The following is a 24,593-nucleotide window of genomic DNA, read 5'->3' as shown; positions in this document are numbered from 1 at the left end:
GCAGTCAGCTAATATGCATATGTAGATCCACCTCCTATGATGTTTACAACTGACATGCTCCTAGTTTACAGCAGATTTTTTTGTTAATCCTCAAATGCATGTCTCCTCTGCCAACACTACATGTTTAAGAATGAATTTAGCAGTGTGTATTTTTAATGTGTTTTTTCTAAGGGTAACACATGCTTTAGATAAATTGATGGCAAAAATAACAGAAAAATAAAAAGGAATAATGTTGGGAGACAAAGGAAGGTACACAGCACACTGACAGCACCAGGCGCAATATATTAAGGAATAAATTTTCACAAGTGCTTCAGTGTAATATGATAGAACACAAAGGTTTAGGTGTGGTACGGTGTCTGCAGTACCTTAGGAAATTCCGTTTTGGTCCTGTGTACTCACAGCTGCTTGAATATTGCATTTTAGTTGGGGAAAAGATTTCTTGGATGCATTAGAGCAAGAACTCCCAGAGTCTTTCAAGGTGGCATAAAAGGAGCATGGGGGGACGTGCTGAGAAGCAGCTGGGGAAAAGTTTTCTGGGTTGCATTTGCTGCACAAGCAGCCGAATGTTTTTTCTGGTGTGTATGTGGAGCTCTGCATGCAGCTGGCAGCTACTGTGTCTACCACAGTAACAGAGAAGAAAACAATGGTGTAATCTAAAGCAAATTATTTTGGGCAATCTCTGTATTAGAGTGCTCTGTATTGGTATTATTATTCACAAGCCACTCCCTAGAAATCACACCACTGTAGACCTGTCTTTTCACTTGGTTTTGCTTATTTTTTAAAGTTGGCGTAACAATTAAAGACTTGAGACTTATCAAGAGTCCATATCTTTGAAGCAGCGGTGCAATATTTTCTTTACATGAGCATTTCAAAATAATTAGCATTATTACATCAATACTTGTAGAGCTGTTCACAGTAAAAAAGCTTTGATGCTACTTGGTTGTGAAGGTTACATTTTAAGTGCCATACATTTTGGAATGAAGAATATGTAACTCTTAGGTTTTAACAGACATTGACATTTTCAGAAGCATGTTAACCATTTTGGACTGAAAGTTCTACTAGCTAGGAATTTGGAAACTTTCAATCCTTAAGAAAAGGATTGAAATTTCCTTATTTTGCCATGGAAGCCGGCAATTTATAAAACACCTTTACTTGTACAATTATAGAGAGCAGAAGACTAGTGTATTCCCACACATGCTAGCAAGAGCTTCACCATTTATTAGAAAGATGAACTAGGTTTTTGAGGGATTTTTTTTAGAGGAAGAGAGATTATTTGAAAATCATATGATAGATTTTTTAAAAATATTTTGCATAAGAGTATTGGGATGAGAAAATTTATTCAAAAGAGTTATCCGCTAGGGCATGCAGCTTTACAAAATTATTGAGAAATATTTTTGTCAGTTTAAAATTTGACAGGAATCTGCTTATTGGGAGAGGAATCTGCATCTATTCAGGATTATTTTATTAAGTTATTAGAAGGTAGTTTTAATTAATGTGCCCTCCTTGACTATTGCTATATAATACCTTCTTTGATGTTGAAGTGAACATATTAACTTATTAGTTATGTTTAATATGTTGTATTCTGTTTAGGGCATCCGTGTGGAGCTGATAGCTGTGGACTAATGACTGCTGTACTAAGCAGGTAAGCTTTGAATATCTTTCAGTGGTAACATAATGGCTTTCACCAAAGGAGGAAGAAGTCAATATTTTTTATTTTAAGATGAGTTTGGAAGGCTTTGATTTTATAAATCCCAAGATCTGCAACTTAAGGAAACCTAGCATATGCAAATAGTGGCTTCAAAAAGTAAATGAATTGATATTTCTGTCAAAGAGTTTATTTCTCTTGACCCATAATTCACTCTCTTTTCAGAAATATTTGAGACATGTTCAGACATCAGAAACCTCACAGGCCTCCACTGCAGCAAGGTGCAACCAAATGATCATTCTGACCTGACAAGATTAATTTCAAAGCAGTTCTTTCTCCTAACTCACCTCTTTCTTTTTTGCTAGTTGTAGTTAGTAAATGTCTTTGTCAAACTGGAACAAAGCTTTGTCATTAGTCTCTTCTCTTTAGACAACATAGACTTACTGTGTTGTTAAAGGAAAAGGATTTGCAAAGTACCTTACAAAGAGAAACATATCACAGAAAGTAAAACATGTAGTGCATGGTAATACTATCCTACTGATTTTAATCTGGTAGAGGTGTTAGGCTAATTAAGAAAGAATTAAACTACACATGGTGGATACCAGTCACATTGCTTAATATATTGCTGGAGGACACAGAGAACCACAAGGGTGATGAAAGCATTGCAAGAGCATGTATAGAAGAGACATGAAATACAATCCCTGCATGCAAGTATAGTGGGGTTTGCAGGTAAACATGGTATACTGGTTTGACAAGATGTTCTTTTACACAGTATAATTTTGCCATTAATAAAGATCTTATATAGAAAATACCTGTTATTTAAAATAGTTGGGGGGGAGGTCAGTGAAGGGCAAGGGATCATCCTTCAGCAGTTATTTATATGGGAAATGTTTTCATTATTCTCTTAAGACAAAATAATGATTTTTCCTTTTGTGCAGTACCTTCTGGTGCCATTTAAAAATTAAAATCAATAGTATTTTTCCAAGCTAAGAAAATTTATATTTCTATGAGAAGCTGGCCTTATCAATAAGTTAATATAAAATACTGTTTGGCATCTCCATGAAGAAGCATTCAGAAAACACTTCATATGTAAAATGGAGAGAAATTTTTTTCTCAATTATTTTCTCTCCATTTGTTGTGTTCCTTTCCATTAGATTTCTTGGAGCTCTGACTCAGGGTGAAATAGGTATGTTGTTTCCTAAAATAAGATTTATTAGTATGGAGACATAGAGAAAAAAGTTGTGTTTAGGCATACGAATTTTTGGTCGTCTCTGCCATATTTTTAAACTATTTTCTTTATACACTCAAGTCACATACATCTGTTAGACCACCTAATTAGATACCTCAGTACTGTAACACTGGTGAGATTAATCTAAAAGAAGAGGGTTAAGGTGCATGTACAGCAGAAGGATATTGTAAGTTTCAATTTCCCATTGTAAGGAGCTCCATTTTGATTCAAGAGCAAAAGTGGAAAAAAAATTCACTCTGGGAATTAGGGGCTGTGGGATGCTGCTGTATCACTCAGGCTAACACAGGCAGGGGGCAGCTGGAAGGACAGTCCCCCGCACCTTGCTTCAGCACTGGCTTCTGCTTCCCCTTTAGTCTGAGATGGGAGTCGCTTACAATAACAGAGTCTACAATATAAGGCTTTTGGCAATTTGTTTCTGCTTCAAAGTAGTTTAATGCTTAGTGCAACTCTATAGCTGGTGAGGATTTTCCTGTCTTTCAAGTAACTCCTTAAAATCAGGTGTTTCAGGGCATATCTTAACTTGTGTCGATGACTAGTGTTGTATGGGATTTAGTGGTTGACTTGTGGATTAAGAGAAGGCAGTATGTGTATTGTGCACAGTACATGTACGTGACTATTGAAATGATACAGGGGTCACAAATATGCTCCTAAAACCACTACCCACACATTTTGAGCTTCTTCACACACAGAACTACAATAGGCAGGGCTGGTTTAGGAGGATGTTTGGATCTTAATGCAGCAAGTAATCCCAGGTGGAGCTGGGAAGTGAAGGAAACGGTACCAACTGGAGCCAAACAGCAGTGATGCAGGAGCGATGAGGAGATGCTGCAGCTCATGAAGGTTTATAATATCATAGGTTAATGTAATTATTAAAGAAAGAGGAAATAAATAATCAGTTCTTCCCTTAGAAGCACTTTATATAAGTATATGAGACATCTGCAAAATGGTGGAGTTGAAAGGGAGATAATGCTGTTCATGCTCTGCGCTTGAGTTGGATGTGGGTTACTCCCTCTCAGGTGTGTGGTCTAAGCTTCAGGTGATGGGAGTGGTTCCATGGTTTTTGAAGTTTTTCTTCTTTTTTCATCTTCCTCCTGGCATATCACTCTGCTTTCTCATGAACAGTGTCACTAGTAGCGCATTAACAAGATGTCTCAGCAGGGCTGTTTTCATTTTGTTACCACAGTATGTACTTACCCTGGGTCACTATGCTTGCTTTTGCATTACATGTTTTCCTCTCTGAGCTTCAGCTGAACTTTCAAAAACAAGAGAGACGAAAAAACTTACCCTTACAAATCACTTGCAAGTTCACCTCCAAATTGGAAGCTGCTCTTTCTTTTTTTCCAATCCTGTGACTTTATTTTCAGCTCTGTTGAGCCTTTGCAGGCTTTGTGTCATTTCCGGAGTCCTGGAAAGTAGATTACTATAAGTAAGAATAGACTCTTAGCAGCTTTCAGTGTGAGTATCCAAGTTAAAAGTCCTTTTAACAAATTTAATCAGTTGAATTAAGAAAAAAAGAATCTTCCAAACCCTTCTGCCTTTAGTAACAGCTCAAAAAAAGAGGTTCTCAAACAAAAATAAAATAGCAAATCCACTTATTATGTAAAAGTATAAAATGTTAACAGAAAAGATACTTGTTAAGTAATACGTGTAAGTGCTATACACATGAATGTTGAATATATATTCCCTTAAAAACATCTAGTAAGGAAATAAAATATCCATTTGCATTTCATTCTTGCACAAAGGTTTATTAAGATAATATATGTATCTTTTTGTATGCTGAGCCATTGCTTTGCCTCTGTCTCAGCCTGTCCAAGGTGTATGAATATTGACTGTTTAATGTACACCCCATGGTGTATTATTGCTTACTTAAAGCATAATACTGCATGACCTTGTTTTTTCTGTTAATTATATTTTTCCCTTGTAGGAAAGTAAGTTTACTCATTCTGAATCGTGCCAAACCGCATAATCTGGAAAGGAATATTGTGGCTCTACTTGGAAAGTACTAATTGGGCTTCAGCCATCACTGGGAAAGCTGTATAGTCTTTTATTATTTTAACTGGCCAAATGCCCTTTGTTACCACATTAACAGTCTCCCTATGGTGCCTGTAACTTTGATATTATTTTCACTTTTTACGCTAAATTTGACCAGATGAAAGACACAAACCCTCCAATTTTGAAATAAAAAAATAGCATGTTTTGTTAATCGTGTATTTCAGAGGGAAAGCCTGTGAAAATGATAACCTATGTCTGCTGGCCAAAGTTTTTGTTCAGTAAACCCACCCTGCCAGCTGTTCTCATTGGCAAGAGAAAAGATAATATTTTGGTATCTTTAATTTCTCCATTTCAGAGCAGAAGTTTTGCTTGTGTCATCATTTAAATCATTCATGTTAACATCAGCTTGGCAAACAATACTGCATTTTATAAAGACCTCAGTTTGGATGGTATCACTGCAATGTTGCAATAAAGCTGCTTTAGACTATTAAAATACAACTTAGGTCACACACTATGAACTATTGCAGGTGCTCTGGACTGAGCCACTGAAGAACTGTTTTGAAAGTCCTAAAGACATTGAAGCAGATACGTAAGTATATTTTAGTCTGATGTCACTAGAACTAAAGACAGAGAATACCTCAAAAGATTGGGCTCTCACTCACATGCCTTTGGTCCTTATCTCATGAGGCAGACCAGACAAAGATCAGCAAATGGTAACTTAAGTCCAGCAAATGAGGAGAGATGGCCTCTGGCAGGAGACAGGAACACCTGTATTTCTAAGAGACAAAAAGCAGTCACCCAAAGCTCTAGGCTTAGCCAGATACACCTCCCGCACAGAGGATATACAATTCAAAATGTGTACAAGGAACGTTCTCTCTCCCGCTCGATCTTTGACTGCAAGCTTTAATTTCTGCTGAAACAGAAAGGGTGCTCTCATCATGTTTAAGAACATTTAAGAATGTCTTTCTCAATTTCCAGGTAACCTGAAGCCTGAGTGGTTACAGGCATATTGGATCCTACACCTTGGCAGAGGATTATTTCTGCATATGTTCCAGGACAGCTCAGCACTAAAGACTTACATGGAAAAAAAAATTTTCTTGATTCTGCAACAATTTGTTTGGATCTCTTGAAGGTTTCAAGGATTTCTTAAAGTCCTCAAGGGGCAAGACAAGCAAATTGATCAGGGTAAAGCTAGTTTTCAAGTCTTTGCTTGTCTAGACATAAAGCCTCTTTCACTAAAATGGAGCATGGGGGAAGACAAGGAAGTCTTTTAAAACAAGAATTTCATTCATTTGTGCATTACCGTAATTATACTACTATCTTAAATGCTCTGAGGTTGATGGTACTTGTGATCTCCCCAGTACGTTTCATAAGGGGGACAGTATAACCTTGCACTGCCCCAAAACAGATCTGAGCCCTTCCATCTATTAAAGGTGTCTTAGGCAATTTAGTGAACACCATAATGGCTTCTTTATAGATCTCTAACTTATACTTGATAATGTAGCACACATTCCAAGGAAAATGGGGATAGTCCCTGCGTTTTGCCTACTTACTGTTGTTGTAACAGCTTGATGTAAAAGCTGATAACAAAATAGATGGTGCATTTTGTTAGCTGGACCCAGACCAACAAACACACTAATGATATTGTAATTATACCAGGGATACAAATTTGCTCTTAAATACATTTCACCTGGCATCTCCAACATGTAAGTTTAAAAAAAAAAGGTATTTTTTCACTTTTTAATTTCCTCCAGAAGCATATAATAATTCACTGCCTTTTCCTCTCCTTCAGGTTAGCTCTCATTGCTACAGATACAGCTACACATATGTATCTTTTGGTTGAAGTTTTCTTTCCTGCTGAACAGCCAGAGCCTTTCAGGGTATATTACAGGTAAGGTAAAACCATTAATCAAGCACAAAGGCACTAGGGAAACAGATTTTAAAATCACAAATACATTTTGGCAGCACTCTCACAAGTTACTTTCCTGAATTTGGCTTTTTGCAGTTAGCATGCCTCATGCAACGGCCTGCCCAGTTCCCATATGTCTCTAGGTCATTATTAATGTGTACTGTAGTTTCACAAAGGAGTTCTAGATGGTACTTGTCCCAGAGAGCTTGGTCAGAGGGAAACTGTAAACCCCAGTCTCTCTGGAAGGCCAGTGTTCCTACACTCCTGTTTCAAAATACTGCAGTGAGTGGCTGAGCACCCCATGCAACATCGTCTGCACAGCACGCAATACAGCAGCTGCTGAGGCACTGCCGGACGATGCACTAGTCTCTGCCCTGTGGGTTAAGTTATGGACACTTGCCAGCTGCTAATTGTGTGGAAAAAGTTGAACACCTTCCTCTTGTCTTAGAAAAGACAAATACTGTAAATCCTAACAATTATACCAATAAACAAAGGTAACACATTCAGAAAAAAAGTAACATCTTCCATTTTTAAACTTTGTTCAAAACAACTTGAAAAACGTAGACAGTTGTATCATCTTAAATGAAAGGAAAAAAAACCATTCACAGCCATAGTATTTGAAGCAGGCCGGGAAAACCATCTGACCTGTCATTTGAGTCCTTCTATATCAAAAAGCTGTGTTAACAGTAATGGTAATGAAATCAGACTTATTATGCACACACGAGCAATAAAAACAAAAAAAACAAAACCCAAAAAACCAAACAAGAAATCCACTATGGTATTGATCGAGTTTAAGAAAAAGAAAGTGAAAACTTGTAAAAGACATATCAAAAGTGACAACCCCAAGAGAAAGATACTTTGCAGCAGCTTGAAGTCTCAGAGTAACCACTTTAGAAAAATTGGCCATGGTTAAACAGATGAAGGTTATTAAAATCCCTCGAGAAGTTAAAGGTGAATATAGGACATAAACCATAAACACATGATATGCCCAAAAAGACATTTATGGCTATCAAAAACTTGCAGCTAATCCTTTCCTGTAGTAAGCAGGACACCTGCCAAAGAGTTAGTAGGAGCAGTAGATTGCTAAAATATAAAAGGAGCACACAGGAGAGATAAGGCCATGGCAGTGAACTGCATGAATTCTTTACATCCCTGTTTGCTAGAAACTCAAGGAGGTTCCCTTCTTGGAAGCCTTCTTTATATAACATAAATTGGAGCAATCACTGAAAATTATGTATCAGTAGGTTTCTAAGATACAGAGAAACTAAGCAGTAACAATTTCAAAGAACGACCAAAACTAGGATTAGTGTGCATGGAAAAGGGAAGATAAAGAAGTGAGCTCTCTAAAATCGTGAGTAGCAAAGACAGGTCAAATAGGGAATGGAGGTTTTTATATCATGAAAGGCAGTGAACAAGGATGCATCAAATCATTAGTTGAGTCAAACCAAAAAAGAACATAAGTATTTCCTCATATAGCATGTTGGTAACTTTGAATTTCCTTGCCACAACATGTTGTAGTTTACAGAATTTGACATGAGTTAAAGATCTCCTGGACAAACTCATTCATCAGGACCTGTTAAATAAAAAGTCATATCCCCAGAAGCTGGGAATATAAAGCAGGTGGCTAACACTACATGGCAGTGATTTTATAAGAATCTTTAGTAATCATGCTCCACTTTTGACCACTTTTCATCACTTGTGGAGTCAGGATACTGGGCTAGATGGATCTCTTTCAGCCTGAGCTGGGACAGGCCTTCTTACATCCTGCCTTCCATGGATTTGAGTCAACCTGAACAAGAGTCAGGACTCCAAACAGAACTAAGACTGAAAATACTAGGAAGAGGTAGCTAAGAGAGCAGGATCAGCGAGTAAGGTACAGAAAATGTAAAGCAGAATTAAGCTTGCATATAGTCTTTTACTCTTAAAGTAAAAAGTGGCACCACACATGAGATGACAGAAAATAACTCTTCATCCCTGAAAAGAAAAATATACTCTCTCCCTCCCAGCAGATGAAATGACAAGAAAATTGCAATGTGTCCTTAAACTGAAAGAAACTTAATTCTCAGATCAAATCTGTATCAACATAATTAAAAAAGAGAGAGCTCTGCAAGTGGATGAATAAGTATGCATAGAAAATTAAGGACATATTTAATATACAGATGTGCAAAAATAATAGAAACTTACCATCATCTATCTATTTTTTTAAACTAACTGAAGTAATCCCATAGCTACACAACCCATATAAAAATGGTCTTGGTCATGTCAGTCCTCTGTCATGAAGAATGATTGAATATAAAATGTTCTTTCATATTTGTTCTGTAAGTGAAATCCTCGCATAGTACGAATTGCTCAAGGTTCATTGGCTTCCACAAAACTATGACAAGTCACAGCAGCTGAGGATCTGCCCAGCTTGTACCATGTTGGCTGACACAGCAAAGTTGTAAATCCAGCCTTGAAGAAATCGCAGTTTTCAACAAGCTCACTGCACGTGAGACTGTTAATTGACTATTTACTGAGATTCTCATACACCAACCTCTATAGGCAGAGGGGGAGGTGAAGTGAGAAGCAATGGTACAGAGCCTGCAGTTTTCCTTTCCTGCAGCCCTTTGCTCAAAGGGGGCCTCTGAAGACCTACACAATAAAGCAATAAAGTAAGCCAATGCAGCTGTGAGATCTGCAGCAGTACACTATTCAGCCACCACTATCTTGGGGCTGAAGTTACCCAAAGCCTCTCTGAACCTGAGCTGGGAAGGAAGGAGTTTCTCCCACTGCCAGCACCTATGAATGAACATTTTAAAGCCCTGTTGTCAAACTCCTCCTTAGTGAAATGCCGGAAGATTTATTCACAGTCAAACGCAGATGTTTTCTAAATTGACAGTCATCATAAAATTATCTCATCCAACAGCAAAGATAGGACTGAGCTATTGTCCAGTGACTTTCCCTTTCAGGTACCTTCAGAGGTTCTTCCACCTGACAGAATGCTTTCATGAAATTCACCTTTTGCTTCAAAGTAACCAGACCTCAGGCCCAAGGCAATTTTAGAGCCCCCTAAGAAAGTCATCCTCTAATTGTCATTCTCAGTTTATCCAAGAACTTGCAACTTCTGTATTAATTCCTTGGCCAAATTCAGTAACCTTGTAAATCTCAACCCCCATATTACTGTTTCTTTCATCTTCTGCTAGCAAATATTGTCACACTGCTTTTCCCCAAGTAGGACAGAAACCTTCTGTTCCCTTTTTCCCATACACTCAAGAAAATATCCCTGACCACACATGCTTCTACATTTCTTCCCAGTGAAAGCCCTGAGGAGACTTAAATAACTCACTTCCAGTTGTCCATTTGAATTTTCCTTCACTCTAATTTCTAGGTCAAATGAGTGCATAAAATAATATAAATGTTATAATATATAGGAAAAGTTTTGCTTTGAAATAAAATGTAAATATTTTTTGCATTTTCAACCACTGAAGCAGTACTGTAGTCATTTAACAGACATCATGACTTGAAGTTAACCAGTATTTTTTTTCAGGACATAGAGCTAGAGAGAATTTTTCCATTGTAATGCAATTCCCTAATAAACCATAGTTAACATACTAGGTTGCTTTCTGTGTAACCTTGACAAAAACACAAAAGGTTTTTAATTATTTTATGAAAAAGATATGTAAACATGCAAATGTTTCCTGTTGTTGTAAGTTTTAAGGAGTTACTTCTGTAAGCATTTATCTATAGCACATCTACATTAAACAGCCCTGCTAGAAGGAAGAGAAAACATTTTGTATTCATTTAGTCATTAAACAGAATCAGGAACAGTTGCTACAATAATGGATCCCGATTGTTCATTACCATTATGCTTTACTTGTTGGAATAGATACCTGATAAGAATCGTATCAGAACTATAGCTGCTAATGAATGATTAAAGGCTAGGGAACAGATGCGAAGGGGAAGTAGAACAACAATACCTCATTTGTTTTTTTCTGGGAATGCTTATGTTGTTCTCCTTCACTCTCATCTATTGAATTTTGCTTTCAGATCTCTATAATATAATTGACTGAACTAGGACTGGATTTGGACTCTTTCCCATCTTGTGAAAAGCTCTCTTTCTTGAACTGTGACAAAAAAATTCAAAACCTTGAACTAAAACTAACAATACTAATAATTTAGGTGATTTTTAAAACATTTCAACTGTATTAGAATTAGCTTATGTTTTGTAACTAAAAGCCATTTTACAGAAAATCAAAATCTTTAATTTGAAGTGTCAAAATCCTGTTTTATCAAATTTATTTTTTCAGGGCCTTGAAATCTGATTTCACCAATTTCCCACAAAGTTCTGGCTTAGATAAATAGAGGCATTTTTGGATGAAACTCATTTTGTCAAAAAGCTCCAAGTTAGCTTTGCTGTCCATGGTAGTCCATACAAATACCACAGGAAACTTCTGGTATATGCAATGGCTTAATCAGCTGGAACCTGAATAACACACAGACACGTATCTAACTGATCCCCAGATGACTAGGAAATCTGTGTCCCATATGCTGTTTAAAAAGAGAGGTCTTAAAATTTAATTAGACAGGAGAAAGAAACAGAGCTTGCTTGTTTTGGGGTTTTTGCTTGTTTGTTTGTTTACTTTTAATCATTATTGTATTTTTTTCACTTTATATATCTATATAAACCCCATATACTCACGTAATCCACAGATTGCTCCATAACTGCTTACAAGCTTTGTCATATACTACCTAAATTCACCTAGAATTTTGTTTTATTAACATCCCAAGAATTCAGGTCACAGAGAAACCAGCTTGAGAACCCAGGAGATGAGTAAAACCATCATGGACAAACACACATGCTTGCCTGCATAGGAAACTGGCATGCAGTCATTTATAGCACAGATGCATACTTCACTAAATCAGCATCTTTCAGTCTATATCAGTTTGCAGGCTCCTAGTTTTCTTTTTCCTCCCAGTGGAACTACAGAGCTTTATGTAGCAAATCAAAGCTCCCTGACTCTTCATAGGTAAATTTTCACAGACCTCTTATAAAAAACTCACAGAACTTCAGGATCTTGTGGAAAGCAACACCAGCATCAGAACTCCAAGCTTGTTCCCACATAGAAACTCTTTACACTGCTTACAAACCCCCCATTTTTCAAGTCCAACTAATTTCTAGTTACAGACAAAGACATGTGTTTCTTGGTGACTTGTCCAGGTGACAAGGGGAGATCTATGGACTATCATTAGAAAGCTATTATAAAGCTATTATATAGACCCATAGCCCTGTGTTTTCTGGTTCTAGCTCAGGGGATTTTACCCAACCAGTTTAAGACAATTTCTCTCCTGCTCAGTAAAGAATTGTGCTTGTGGTATGAAATAGAAATGTTACCACATTTCTTGGGCATAATGAAGTGCTCATGGCACCAGCAGAGACTTTGGCTTTATACATAAGCCTTATTAAGACTTGGTTACCTTTTAAGGTGATAGAAAGCAAGCACTGAGCATGAAGTGCTCTGCCAGAGCAGCTTTATCAGACCCTACAGTGGCAGTTCAGGGGATTACCAGCCGCAGCTGTCTGCCTTCTGCAGAGGGGGATGCCAGCCCCCAGCTGCTCCCATTGCTCTCCTTGACCACAGAGCATGTCCAAACACAGTTGGGTCTCCTTATGACACCCACACATAAAAAGCAAGAGGAAAATTCAGTGCCTGGAAAAGACCGTCTCCCTGATTACAGCGCACAGTTAGTTCTCCTCTAGCAAATCTGGCCGCAGACATCCCTGCATTGAACTGGTTGTGAGAGTCAGTTCAGGTTAAAAATAATCAGAGATTTTTGGGGGTGTGGAGGGGCAGAGTTTGGATCCAGGTTGTCGCAAGGCCTCATAAACGATTTCACAAGAACAAGTGAAGTAGGTCATTGGCTGGGAATGAGCAGCTGGGGGCTGTTAAGATGGCGTTGTCAGTGAATGGCACCACTTCCCTGAATTTTCACTGAAACAGAGCTTGAGAGTTCACATAATCAGTCACGACATCTGAGATGTGGGAGCTCTAGCTCGAGTCACTGAAAAGGACATCTGTCTGCTCTCAGACTGGGTGCCTCAGTGACCTCGCTGCAGCTGGGCAGCACGAACTCTTCTGTGTGTTTATGAACGGGTATTTTTCAGAAGCCTGTACTCAGTGGTATTTTGAATTAATTTTCTCAAGGCAGCCAAAAAACCTCCTGCTGTCAGATGTGCTGAATATCAAGTCCTTATTGCAACACACGGAGGTACTACAGCTCCTCAGCATAAGAGTTGCATTTAAGATGCCAAAAGCAGCCAACCGTTTCCCTTAGCCTTGTTCAACAAAGCAATTTTATCTGAAACTTTTCACTCTGAGGCCCACAATAGTTTTGGAGATTTCAGCCCCCAGAATGAAAGTTTAGTGCAGTTAATGGTGTCTGAAAGTAGAATTCCTGAAAGCAAATGCTGGACACCTGCGGGTCCATTTACTGTGTCTCTCCTTTCCTCTTTTCTTGTATCAAACCCCAGACCATCATATTTTTCTCAGTAACACTCAGGCCAGTATGCAACACTAAAAGCATATAGAAATGACTAATATGAAAAGGCTGAGTAAAAGGCATCTAAAAATAAACCAGAAATAAATCATTACTTAAGAATAATTGTTTTGTTTGCTTGTCATTAGACATCTGTTCATAGACACTGCAAACGTTCCACTTTGTGTCTGGGTTTAATAGTAACAACTTTGCAGGGATGCCTTCTTCTTCCTCATTGTTTTCACTTGGTTTCTAGGGCAAACAAATCCTTTTTTTCTCAGCCCTTTAATAAATTAAAGCTGTTATAGAGTTAGAAGTAAATAACTGCATAGTATGGAAACAAATCCAGCAAACCTCAGAACATATCAAAGGTCATTATATGCACAGTATCAAACTCTTTCTCTCTCCCTTCACCCTGGTAATCCCCAGGACCACTCTGTGGTGACTGAGTAGAATTCAGGGCAATACTTGATCTGAAAAACGTGGAGCTAGCCCTCCTCTTCCTCCCCTCTCCCTGTCATCTGCTAACATTTCCAAACAGCGTACTGAATCCAAACTGTTTATTTTGGTGGGAATGCCATCTGTGTGGTGGCAGCTGGGGTGGGAAAGAAGGCACATAGACAAATGAACAGCAATAAATATATACAGCAGACAAAATCAGGAGAAGTTCTGCTGCTTTCCAGTGTTTTGGATCTTTGCATGCTTCCATTAAGTGGATACAGCTCTTCTTAAACTGGTGTTTGAACATCTGGATTATTTAGCAAGACAGCAAATGCAGACCATTTGAACAGAGATGTCAGGCCAGTTTGGGCAAAATGCTAAGACTACTGAAAATACTGAAGTCATTTATTCTTATATTCCACTTTTAACATATTATAGTATACTGGAACTAGCAAGGGGGAAAAAAGAAGATGAGAGTAAGTATTGTCAAAAGGAATATGTCATAAATCATCCAAAATGAAAAATCAGTGAAGATCTGGAGAGAATGTTTCTTGCAGACCAAAGACAAAATCAATGTCCAGGTCATTGACAACTGAACATGAATTCTACAATTGCTGGCATTACATTTTAATTTCCCATTGTTATTCAAAAGGACCTCTTGCATTTGAATCATCCCTTTTCACTGTATTACAGAAAGGATAATTCAAGAATTAAAGTCCCATCTTAACGTCTTCAGTTCTGTAAATAAGATGATGAAAGAGGGCATTTTAGAGATTTTTAGAGAAATATAGAGTCAGGTCCAACTCTCTGCTCAAAGCAGGATCTGCTTGACAGCAGGTTGCTCAGGGCCATGTCCATTTGCATTTTGAATTATCTCCAAAGACACAGTCTCCACAACCTCTCTGGGCAAACTGTTCCAGTGTTTGACCAACCTGATGGGAAAAAAATTTATTTTACTGTTTAAATGGAATTTCCTTTGTTTCAGTTTGTGCCCATTGCCTATTATCCATTGCCTAAATACAAGTGAGAAAAGCCTGGTTCTGTCTTCTTTGCTCCCTCCTATCAGGTTTTATACACATGGATAAGATCTCAACGAAGTCTTCTATTCTCAAGGATAACATATTAACAAATATTAGTAAAATATTAATAAAATATTTAAATATATATATATTTACTTACTTTGGAAGCACTTCAAAAGTATCTTCCCAGATCTGTCGAAGGTTTTCACATTAAATACAACTCCCAAGATACTCTTTAGGCACGTGTTGTTAGGAGTTTCAACTGCAGCAGGAGGCCTTACTTCAGCAATGTTGTATATACTTCCAAACTATACCTAGGTAAGTAATTCGATAAGACATTCTCCTCTTCCCTTAACTGTTTAATTAGAAGAGACATGCATTTCAACCTATTTTATCTCACTCTTAGGGTTTTTCTAAAGTTTGTTAAATTTAACAGCAATCAATGACAAGAAGGGAGCTCAGTCCTTGAGCAAGTCTACAGCTGCACTACACCTGAAGGAACTAAACCACACAGAAGCCTTTTAATGCACTTTAATTTATGGAAGTTGGATTCACATCCCTAACTTGATTTGCCTTATCTTTCTTGGCTGTCCTTATTTAGAAGTGCCTGGAAATAAAGGTTTCATGTCCAGTGCTGCAGTTCTCTATGTGTAAGACTTAAACAGAAGGAAAGGACAGGCCATACTGGTAAACAAACTTAGTTGATGTTGGTCCACTTCAACAAAATCTATGTAATCAAAAGTGTAAAACTACATACACATGTCAGTTATAATAAGATTGTCACTCTATCATCTCTTTAGATATCCTAAAATATAGTTCTATGTTGCAGTAATATTTGCTGGTAATGCAAGATAAGACTTTCTCTGTCATGATAATGCATAGACATATTTTCATTAAAGCATTAAATCTTTCAAGGCTGAAACCCCATGCTGATAAACAGGTTTCTCAACAGACAGCACAAAGTTCATATCACCAGCAGTACATATCTAAGATGGGTGTGGAAAACCACACAGTAGCTACCCCTACAAGGTTGCAGTTCCATGACTCCCTTCAGGTGACTTAACTGCTAGGTGACAAGCCAGCTCCTTCCTCCCTGCTGGTAGAGTTGTCCCAACTTCATCTTTGCACCCACTTCAACACTTGTTGTTGAGTCATTTCTGCATGGTTGCCTACCAGAAAACCACCAGGTCTCTCTCCGCTGGGTCAGATTTCTGCTGGCTTAGCACACTGAAACAGTTCAGTGACCATGGTCAGGCAGCACTGAGCCAAGCCACAGTGTCAAATCCTGATCATCTTTGCACTCTGGATGACACCCCTGGAATATTCCTGGGGTATTGGGAAAGTGAGTGGGAAGTGCCCTGGTTCAAAATTGGGTCCCAAATGCTCAGAGAGCCAGCTGAAACAAGAGGATGGCATGCTAACAAATGAGCTAATTGTAAGCATCAGTCAGTTCATAAACACTGCAGTGTTAATTTCAAAGGATCTGTTTATTAGAAATACAAGCCACCGATAGATTTTTATGTTTTGAAGGCTCATTTCTGAAAGTAAATCATACTTCCAGAACATCCTAAATTTATACTATTATGCATAATTCTCCTCTACAGTGTTCATGATGGATGGGTAAACAAATGTGAGCTAACATGCATCACATAAAAATGAAGAATAACCAACACTGCCAGTCTTCTATGGGAAATATATTACAGCCATTGAGCTAATTCCCTTGGGCTCAATTTCTGGCCTTGGTGGAGCAATTCTCTTTGTCCTTTGCAGTTTACCTTAAAATCTTCCAATTTGATTAATAACTTCTTAGAATTTTTCTTGAAGAAGAACCTAGAACCACAGGTCATCTGCAATAAAAAGGGAAAAGGTTTTCCATCAGCCGCAGTGAGCAGCTCACAGAACAGCAAATAAAGCACAAACACATTATTATGATACCTTAAAAATCACATGGTTTTGCACAAATTTTTACAGAAATTCTTAAGGTCTCAAGTAAACATCTGAATTGCATTTAAATAAAATAAACTTTAAAAAATCCAGTTGTGTTCTTAGTCTCACAATTTTTCAGGTATCTTGAGATTTAAGACCTCTCCCCTCCCCACTGGAAAGTTCAAAATTTAAAGTTCATTGTCCCATTTAAGGTTATGTAAGAAAATGGAGAATATAAACAATTCTTGATGTGTAACTAAGGGACAACTATTCATGTGAAGTAGTTCTTCAACAATTCACAGAGTTCCTATACTCCCAATAATGAAAATGGATTCAATCCAATGCATGAGGATCAGATTTTGATAATCCAGTGCCATTTACATCATATCAGAGATCTTTAGCAAGCAGTTACACAAACTCTGTAGTTACCCTCAATACTTTAATTTCAAATTTGCCTACGACAAAGCAAGAGTACTATATGTATCCTAGTTTTCCTGAACTCTTTTCTGACACAAAAACTTTTGTCCTCACATATCTTGGTGTTTGTGGATTTGTTTTTTTCTTTTAAGTGCCAGGTACTACACATCTGTTTTGCTCTTAAATAAATATTTGCCATTTCAGAAATGGAACAATGGTTGAGCTGGGCAGCCAGTTTAATAAACAAGTGGATTTGGTAACAAAGCATGTTACTGAAATTGCCACAGAGATTTTTGTGGAGGTCCCAATGGACTTTGGAAGTGCCTCATCTCCTGGAAGAACTGCTGGTGGATGGTCCAGTTTCCACCTCAACCATCTAAAGTTAATTACTTCTAACTAATATGATGTATGTGGTGGTTAACCAGGAGAATAATAATCTTAAAAAGAGGCAAATTGCAATTTTAGTTCTGAAGAACAAGCCTATTTTTAAATGTCTTAGGTGAGAAGTATAGCACTGCTTCTTACACAGCAGATCCTCCTCACCAGAATTTTCTGTACTGGGGGAAAATAAAGCAGCATTCATTTTGTGTTGTGGACAGAGATCTTTTTGAAAAAAAACAAACTAAGAAAACACTCCCAAATCGACAGCCATTTGAAAGATCTTGGAGACAATATCACTTTCCTGGAAGAAAATCTGCAATAGCTCAGGATTTCCATAAGTATTTTGGATTCCTGGGAAAGAAGGAGGAAAGCTGTTGGTTTTGTTATGGTTTCAAGCACCCCAGAGCAGGAATGCTGATTTCCTAGCGCTCTTGCCCAAACTGTGGAGAATATTCCCTCCTATACACTTGCAGGCATGACAGGGAATAAGGAGCAGGATGACAGACTGTCTCCCTTCTGCTAGTGGTGCTTGAGAAGTGGTCACGGAGGACAGGCATGTGTCCTGGGGTGGGCTACACAGGTACATGGTAGCACAGCAGCCACTGCAGCCATGCAGGAAAAAAATAGTACATGACAACTGAATGCCTCAGCCAGGCTCTTGCTGGTCTTCCTGGCTCTGAACTGTGTGTGTGGAGTGCAGCCCTATACACACTTTCATATAAAGCAGTTTTTCATACTAAGGGAATCCATTAGAGATGGATTTGAATGTTCATTCATCCTCTTGCCACTGACGTGCACTGTAATTGCCAGGCACAAACAACATAGTCCACCTGTCTGCATTTTCTTCCTCCGTGAGTCAGAAAGCACATATCATGTGCTAGTAGTAGTTTAAAAGTGGTCAACGTAGTGAATGAATAAGCTTTTAATGTAATGAATAAGCCGTCATTCAAAGACCGATTTTTTAATCAATTCAGGTATACCAGAAACTAGTTTATACTAGAAGTTACTTCCAAGCTGAATTTACCACTTCATTGGGGGGTCACAGTTTACAGAGAAAGCAGATAAATTGTCTGAAAGAGAAAAGATGGCAGTATGAATAACGACGGTGAAAAAAACCCAACAGTGAAACATAAATTCTGTGGTTCAAATAAGTTTCTCTGTTGTTCTCTTGGGAGAACATTCACTGAACCTGGCAGAGATGCCTTCCTTTTGCCCACTAAATGTCTTCTGAGGTTTCCCCTCTAGCATGTGGAGAGAGACGGAGTTCCCCGAGAAGCAGTGAGAGCAGAAGGCTGGGGTAGGTGTGCCAAACACCGCCTGAAGGAACCTTCCTCTTCATACACTGATGAAAATTAGGACCCTGCCTGCCTAAGTGAAGCACGTCACATTGGGCGTTCCACATTAAAAAGATTCGTTAGCATTTTAAAAGGGAAGATAGAAGTGTTATCTGAGAATAATTATTACAGAATCTTGGAAATTCAAATTCTTGTTTTTACACATATTCATTTGTGCAAATGTGCAACCTGACCCACAAATTTTATCCAGGTAACTAATCTGCCTTTGACTTCAGCAGGATTCTGCTATATATGAACAAAGCAATCAAGTCAGGTTTTGCATTTGCACATTAGCCTCCATTTGTCTTCAATTGGGACTGTTATGTTGTAAAAACTCCCAAATCATGTCAATTTGTCCAGACAAGATTTCAAATCTCCTTTTTAATATTCAGCTTCAGCAACATGGAAAGCAACGGTGCCAAATACTCCATAACCATTCTACTGTGATTACTCACATTTTGATTAGAAAATTCTCATAAATGCCATTTCACATGGGTGTTGTCACCTGCCCTGTGCTAGATACATCATCTCCTCTGTGTAATTAATTACACAAACATTGAAAAATGAGTTTATGACCTGGAATGGAGTTTTGACAAACTCTTCTGAAGACATACCTGAAACACAGCTCAGGAGAATCCTCAACAGATACAAATGATTTATGCATAGACAATAGCACACGCAGCCTCCAAACAAGCTAAAGACCTGCCAGGAGCAGCAGTAATTCAATATCTGCTTTGAAATGAAGCATGTAAAAGAGCTCATAACTGAGGAATTAGGCACTCCAGAGGGGGAAAGGAGAACACTAATAATTTAGGGGATTTACAACATCCCTGTAGTTCCTGATGGGCAAAAAGGCAAGGAAGGAACACAGAACAAGAATGGTTTGGGCAACAGACATGGAAAGCTGCAAAATGGACAGTGCTCTGCTGTTTCCTGATTTAGGTAATTAGCGCTTGGTCTTCTGAGCCACAGTTCCAAGTCACCCACCACATGAGCTACACTGCTATAATAAGAGTGACCGTAACGCATCCCCTTTTGCCTCCTCTTCCGCACAGGCTGTCTGCTGACTGTCCCGCTACCTCGGCTGTGCACTACCACTGTGCTCAGGTCAACACTCCAGCTCGCCTGCCACTGAAGCTGTGGCTTCAAATTGCAGCAAAGCTGACATAGCAATTACCTGCCATGATAAGGGGTGTCCCCGCATGTCCCCGCTTTCATGTCATCACCACCTCCCTAGCTCCAGCACTGGTCCTTGTCTGGCCCCAGGGTAAACTGGTTCATGGAGAGGGATGGCAACAAACCAACCCTCCCCAAAGAGGCAGTTCTCAGTGTGGTGTTGTCTGAGTCAAGTTGGTCATTAAACAGCAGCAAGCACAAGCAATTACTAATAGCTATCTGAGTGTTTTTTCACATGTGGGCTAGAAAAGCAAGAGGCTGTGGTATTGCTGTAGGAACCAAGAGACCCAAAATACCCAGCATGGTGAGTGCCATTCTGAAAAGATCATATATTCTCTTATTTCTTGGAGCAAATCATCCTGTGCCTCATATTGAAAAAGAAATACACTAAACAAACCAAAACAGTAGGTTAGAAGCTGGAAAACAAAACTGGCTAAACATAAATAAATCATGGATGTCTCATAACATAGTAAAATTCTTGGGCATTGTCATCTGTTGCTTATTACAGTTCCATTTACATCAGAATTTTCTTTGTTTCCCTACAACTTTTGTGTATCCAAATAATTACAATTTTATTACTGTATTATTTTAAATCTAGTCAGTAAAGTGAATAGAAGAGCCTATCTCTGCATTATTCTGGCCAATATTACACTCTATTACATAAGAAATGGGAATTAAATCAACTTTAATGCACCACTTTAATAAGACAACAACCACAGTTCTAGATTGCAATTATGGAGATAATTACAATTTCATTGGTACTGTTTAAGATTAAGAAGACAAAATTTCCCCTGGATGAACAGTTCATTATCTAAGATGAACCCAAGCTATTTTTCTTCTAAATCATATCTTGGCTTGTTTTATTTCTTAACTTTGACTCTTTAAAAAGGGCATAAAGAATTTTACAGGTAGAGGATAGCAAAACAGGCTAGCTGATTCGATGTCAAATTCCTGTACAGTGATTTGAGAAAAAAACATTAATTTTGAAACAGCTCTGGAGACTGAGTATAAAGATTATTAAACATAAGTTTTATATATGCAGAAAAATTGCTTTTGCATGAATTCACTTTTAAAATGTTAATATATGCATACGAAAATTGTGTTTCTTAATCTCTGAAGAAACACTTATCACTAGGAACCGCTTAATTCTTTTCCTGTGCTTGATTTATTAGCTTATGAAATTATGCTAATAGTTTGCATGTTAATGGTTTTGGGGCTCAAATGACCTGATTTTAATAATGAAGTAATTTATGCAGTAAATGTAATCAGCTTCTATGAATCTCACTTAAAAGAACATATCAGTGATTACCTATGCTAAAAACAAATGACTGTCAGCATGGTATACACTATATGTTATGACAGGGAGCTGGGATGTGTTCAGCTCAGCACAGCCTTTAGGCGGGCTGAGTCCCACTTCAATGAACCACACTAAAACCTGCAACTGCAGCTCTAACAACTGTTTACAGACCTTCAGTTGCAGACTGACTTCCTTGCATGGTCATCTTCTAAGGAAAAAGACAAGGGCAGGAGATGCACAGCACCAGAACTGAAGTCTAACCTGGAGCCAGTAGGAGTTGCTCCATCAATAGAAGACCTCTATGGCACAGAGACCTCATGCATTTGGATGAAGGGGGTTGCAGAAAAAAGGGAAAGTATTCGCTCAGGGAAGAAGTTGTAAGTCTTACTTATTACAAGAAAAATGGCACTTTTATTAAGGATTTGACCTGCACAGCATATAAAAGATGCAGCCCTCTGCAACATTTAGGAAGTCTATGTGAAACAGATCCTTCACAAAGATTCTTTCCTAAAGCATCTTTATTTACAGGCCTGCTCACTGTCAGTATGTATTTGAACTGTGCTTCTGTTCCCTTGAACTGTTTACTGTGCTGTTCCCCAAGATGAAAAGAAATTCAAGACTGAGCTTTGAAAAGTACACAGCAATACTTTCCTATCAGTAATGAAAGCTTGTGTTTTGGTAACCTGCTGAACACTGATACTCATTTTGGTATAAAAAATTCAGTTATATTACTAGCTGCCAAAGATGATCTAACTGTTCAAACACCCAGACAGAAGCTGAAGAAGGTCAGATTGGACATTAGCCAACATGTATAAAGAAGGTGAAAGAAAACACATCGATTCAGCAGAGCTGGATCATTTCTTCCCCAAGAAATGCCTAAAGGCCAGAGGTCCTCTCCCCTTACAAAGACCGAAACTGAACAACTATATTTTGTCATTAATAAATACCTTGTTTGCAGCATCTCAAGCATATGATACAAAACTTTCTTCAAACACCATTTCCAGAGTTGTTCATTTCACAAAGCAAAAAGGTGGTCTGTTCTGGTGTGTGGCTAGCGCTCTTTATTCCAGAATTCAGGCTATTAGCTTTATGCAATTTATTTCATATCTTAAAGAAGAAAAGAAGCATATGCACCAGATACTTTAGCATTTTTTATGTTTTATCCCAGTTGTAAACAGACTCTGTGTAAGCCCAAGGCACGTATGGATCATGCAAAAATAACTCAACAGAAGCTGTTCAAACTCTGCTCCCTCCATGGAGCACAGAGGCCTCGCTGTGCATTCAGGTGCGCTAAAGTGGGGTCTCAGAGAACCCCATTAAAGCAGTCGTGGTAGAGAAGGCAACTTAAAGCCCTGGCTTCTGCCTGCACATAGCTTCAGAGGATAGTGGAGATGAGCCCCCACCTTAGCCCTGGACAGGGACTGGGCACAGCAACAAGAAACCTGATGGAAGTGTCCCTGTAGAGGCAGAGAAAGGGGCTTACTCCGCAGGCTGCAAAGTCCCAGGCTCCCGAGGAGCCCAGGCTGGGCTGAACTCCACTAGTATAATAAGAGCAAACTTGATCAAAGCTGGTGTGTTTGCTTTAGATGTGGATGCCATACACGCTGTTACCATAGAGCTGTGACAGCTTAATGAGCTATCACCCGTCAACCGCGTTGCAGTTACTATGTGCGCACTCCTACCCTGCCCCCTCTCTCCAGAGAAATGATCTTCAGTCTCAGGGAGAGCCTCTCTGACGAGTCCTAGCCGCACGGAGCTGCCTGCTGCAGTCCCTCTCACAGATCCAGACATCCTCGTCTTGCCAAACAGGATTTCTGGAGGTGAAAATTCCCCTCCTCCGTTTCCCTGTGTTGTGCCTGGAGGACATTCCCCTGACAAGAGGGACCTGCTGTCGGCAGAGGCAGGGTCAGGAAAGCAGAAAATAAAAGGAGAAATTTCAAAGTTCAGACAGTTTTCTTGGCACACTCTAACAGCTCAAAGGGGTAAGTATCTGTCTGCTGTTTACTTGGAAGCCTGACAAGCATAACTTACTGCTGACAAACTAGGCTCACGAATGCCACAAACCCAAGCCACAGAGCCCCGAGTGCTGGTGCGCGCTTCCCACCAGACACACAGAAACACGCGGATAGCTGGCATCTGCGTTTCAAAAGCAAACAGGAAAATCCCGGCATGCTCTCTCTACCCCACTTGTGGGAATCTCGGCCTCCCTGCCTGGGTCAAGACCTGGGGCCCTGTGGTTTCCCCTGCCATGAGAGGAAAGGGAGCGCTGCCATAGCTGCCTCCTGCTCCCTTCGGCTCTCTTGCAACTCGGGGGTGCTGTCCCAGCCCCGTCTGCAGAAGCACTGAGGTGGTTGTTGGCGTTACAAGACACATGTTCGTCTCGCTGTGCTGCATTCACTCCGGCTGAGAACTTTATGCAAGGGGGAGGAGGTGAATGGAGGCTCATGTGTGGTGGGGGAAGAGTGTTGAAATCTGGAGTCAAGAGCTGGGGAAACTGTGGTGTTTCCTCATCTGCTGTGGCTCGGGAAGGGAGGCACAAGGAGGAGGCGTGTAACTGTGGCTACGTCAGTATAGCATGGAGAGAAGTTCTATACTGACATTTAAGGTCCCAAAAAAGAACTGACACACTGAAACACAGTATTTACAAATGGACTAACCTGCCCTGGGTATAACTCAAACACCTCAACTCCAGAAATCAGCTTGGTAGAAACCGTTCTTGTATTTACTTGTCTGCATTAAAGCAGAACAGAAACATAACTCACACAAAATATTAGATTATTTGAAGCTATCAGATTTTTCATTAGCTGCCTTAAATAACAGCAGACTGTCAGCACAGCCATCTTCATTTCATGCTACTCTTGTTTCCTACATTGTGTCTTGATTTAATATTAGGTTTTAGATACTTCTGGGTAAGGATTTGTTTCCCTATATACTCGTTAAATAGGCCTATGCTCCAACTAATGCCTGCAGTTTCTAAAATGCAATCAGCAATAATATTTATTGCTTTTTTGTGTGACCATCCAGAAAAACTGTTACCAGAATAACACTCAGAACAATAACAGGATGCAAATGTGCACCTTATTCTTCCAGCTTGCACGCTTTACTCCAGAATCATGCCAGTTCATGTGGAAGTCAGCGGGAAACCTGACCAAACGGGGACTTCTGATTTGTGTCCCAGGCATCTTTTTGCTGGATTTATCACAGTTAATACCGTTTTGTTTGTCTCTCTTCACATGCTAGGAATTTAAGTAGGCCACAATGGTGATTCTGCACATTTGGTCAAAAAAAGTTGTT

At 39.1% G+C, this 24,593-nt stretch overlaps 1 long non-coding RNA gene across 5 annotated transcripts in view; it reads left to right on the top strand.

The window, feature by feature from the left end:
- The window catches only part of LOC141957762 (uncharacterized), a 68,358-nt gene that overhangs the window by 13,182 nt on the left and 30,583 nt on the right, over nt 1–24,593 (top strand). For 2 of the 5 annotated variants that reach the window (XR_012633169.1, XR_012633167.1), the window contains exons 2-5: nt 1,591–1,642; nt 5,414–5,475; nt 5,865–6,071; nt 6,679–7,543. This is a non-coding gene — a long non-coding RNA (uncharacterized LOC141957762). Of the gene's footprint in view, nt 1–1,590; nt 1,643–5,413; nt 5,476–5,864; nt 6,072–6,678; nt 7,544–24,593 lie in introns of those variants that run through there. The other 3 variants (XR_012633168.1, XR_012633171.1, XR_012633170.1) reach the window with 3 other exon arrangements.

This window comes from Athene noctua, chromosome 2, assembly GCF_965140245.1.
Source record: "Athene noctua chromosome 2, bAthNoc1.hap1.1, whole genome shotgun sequence".
Taxonomy (NCBI): Eukaryota; Metazoa; Chordata; class Aves; order Strigiformes; family Strigidae; genus Athene; species Athene noctua.
Note: the sequence above shows the minus strand (reverse complement) of the source record. Positions and strands in the feature narration are given on the sequence as shown.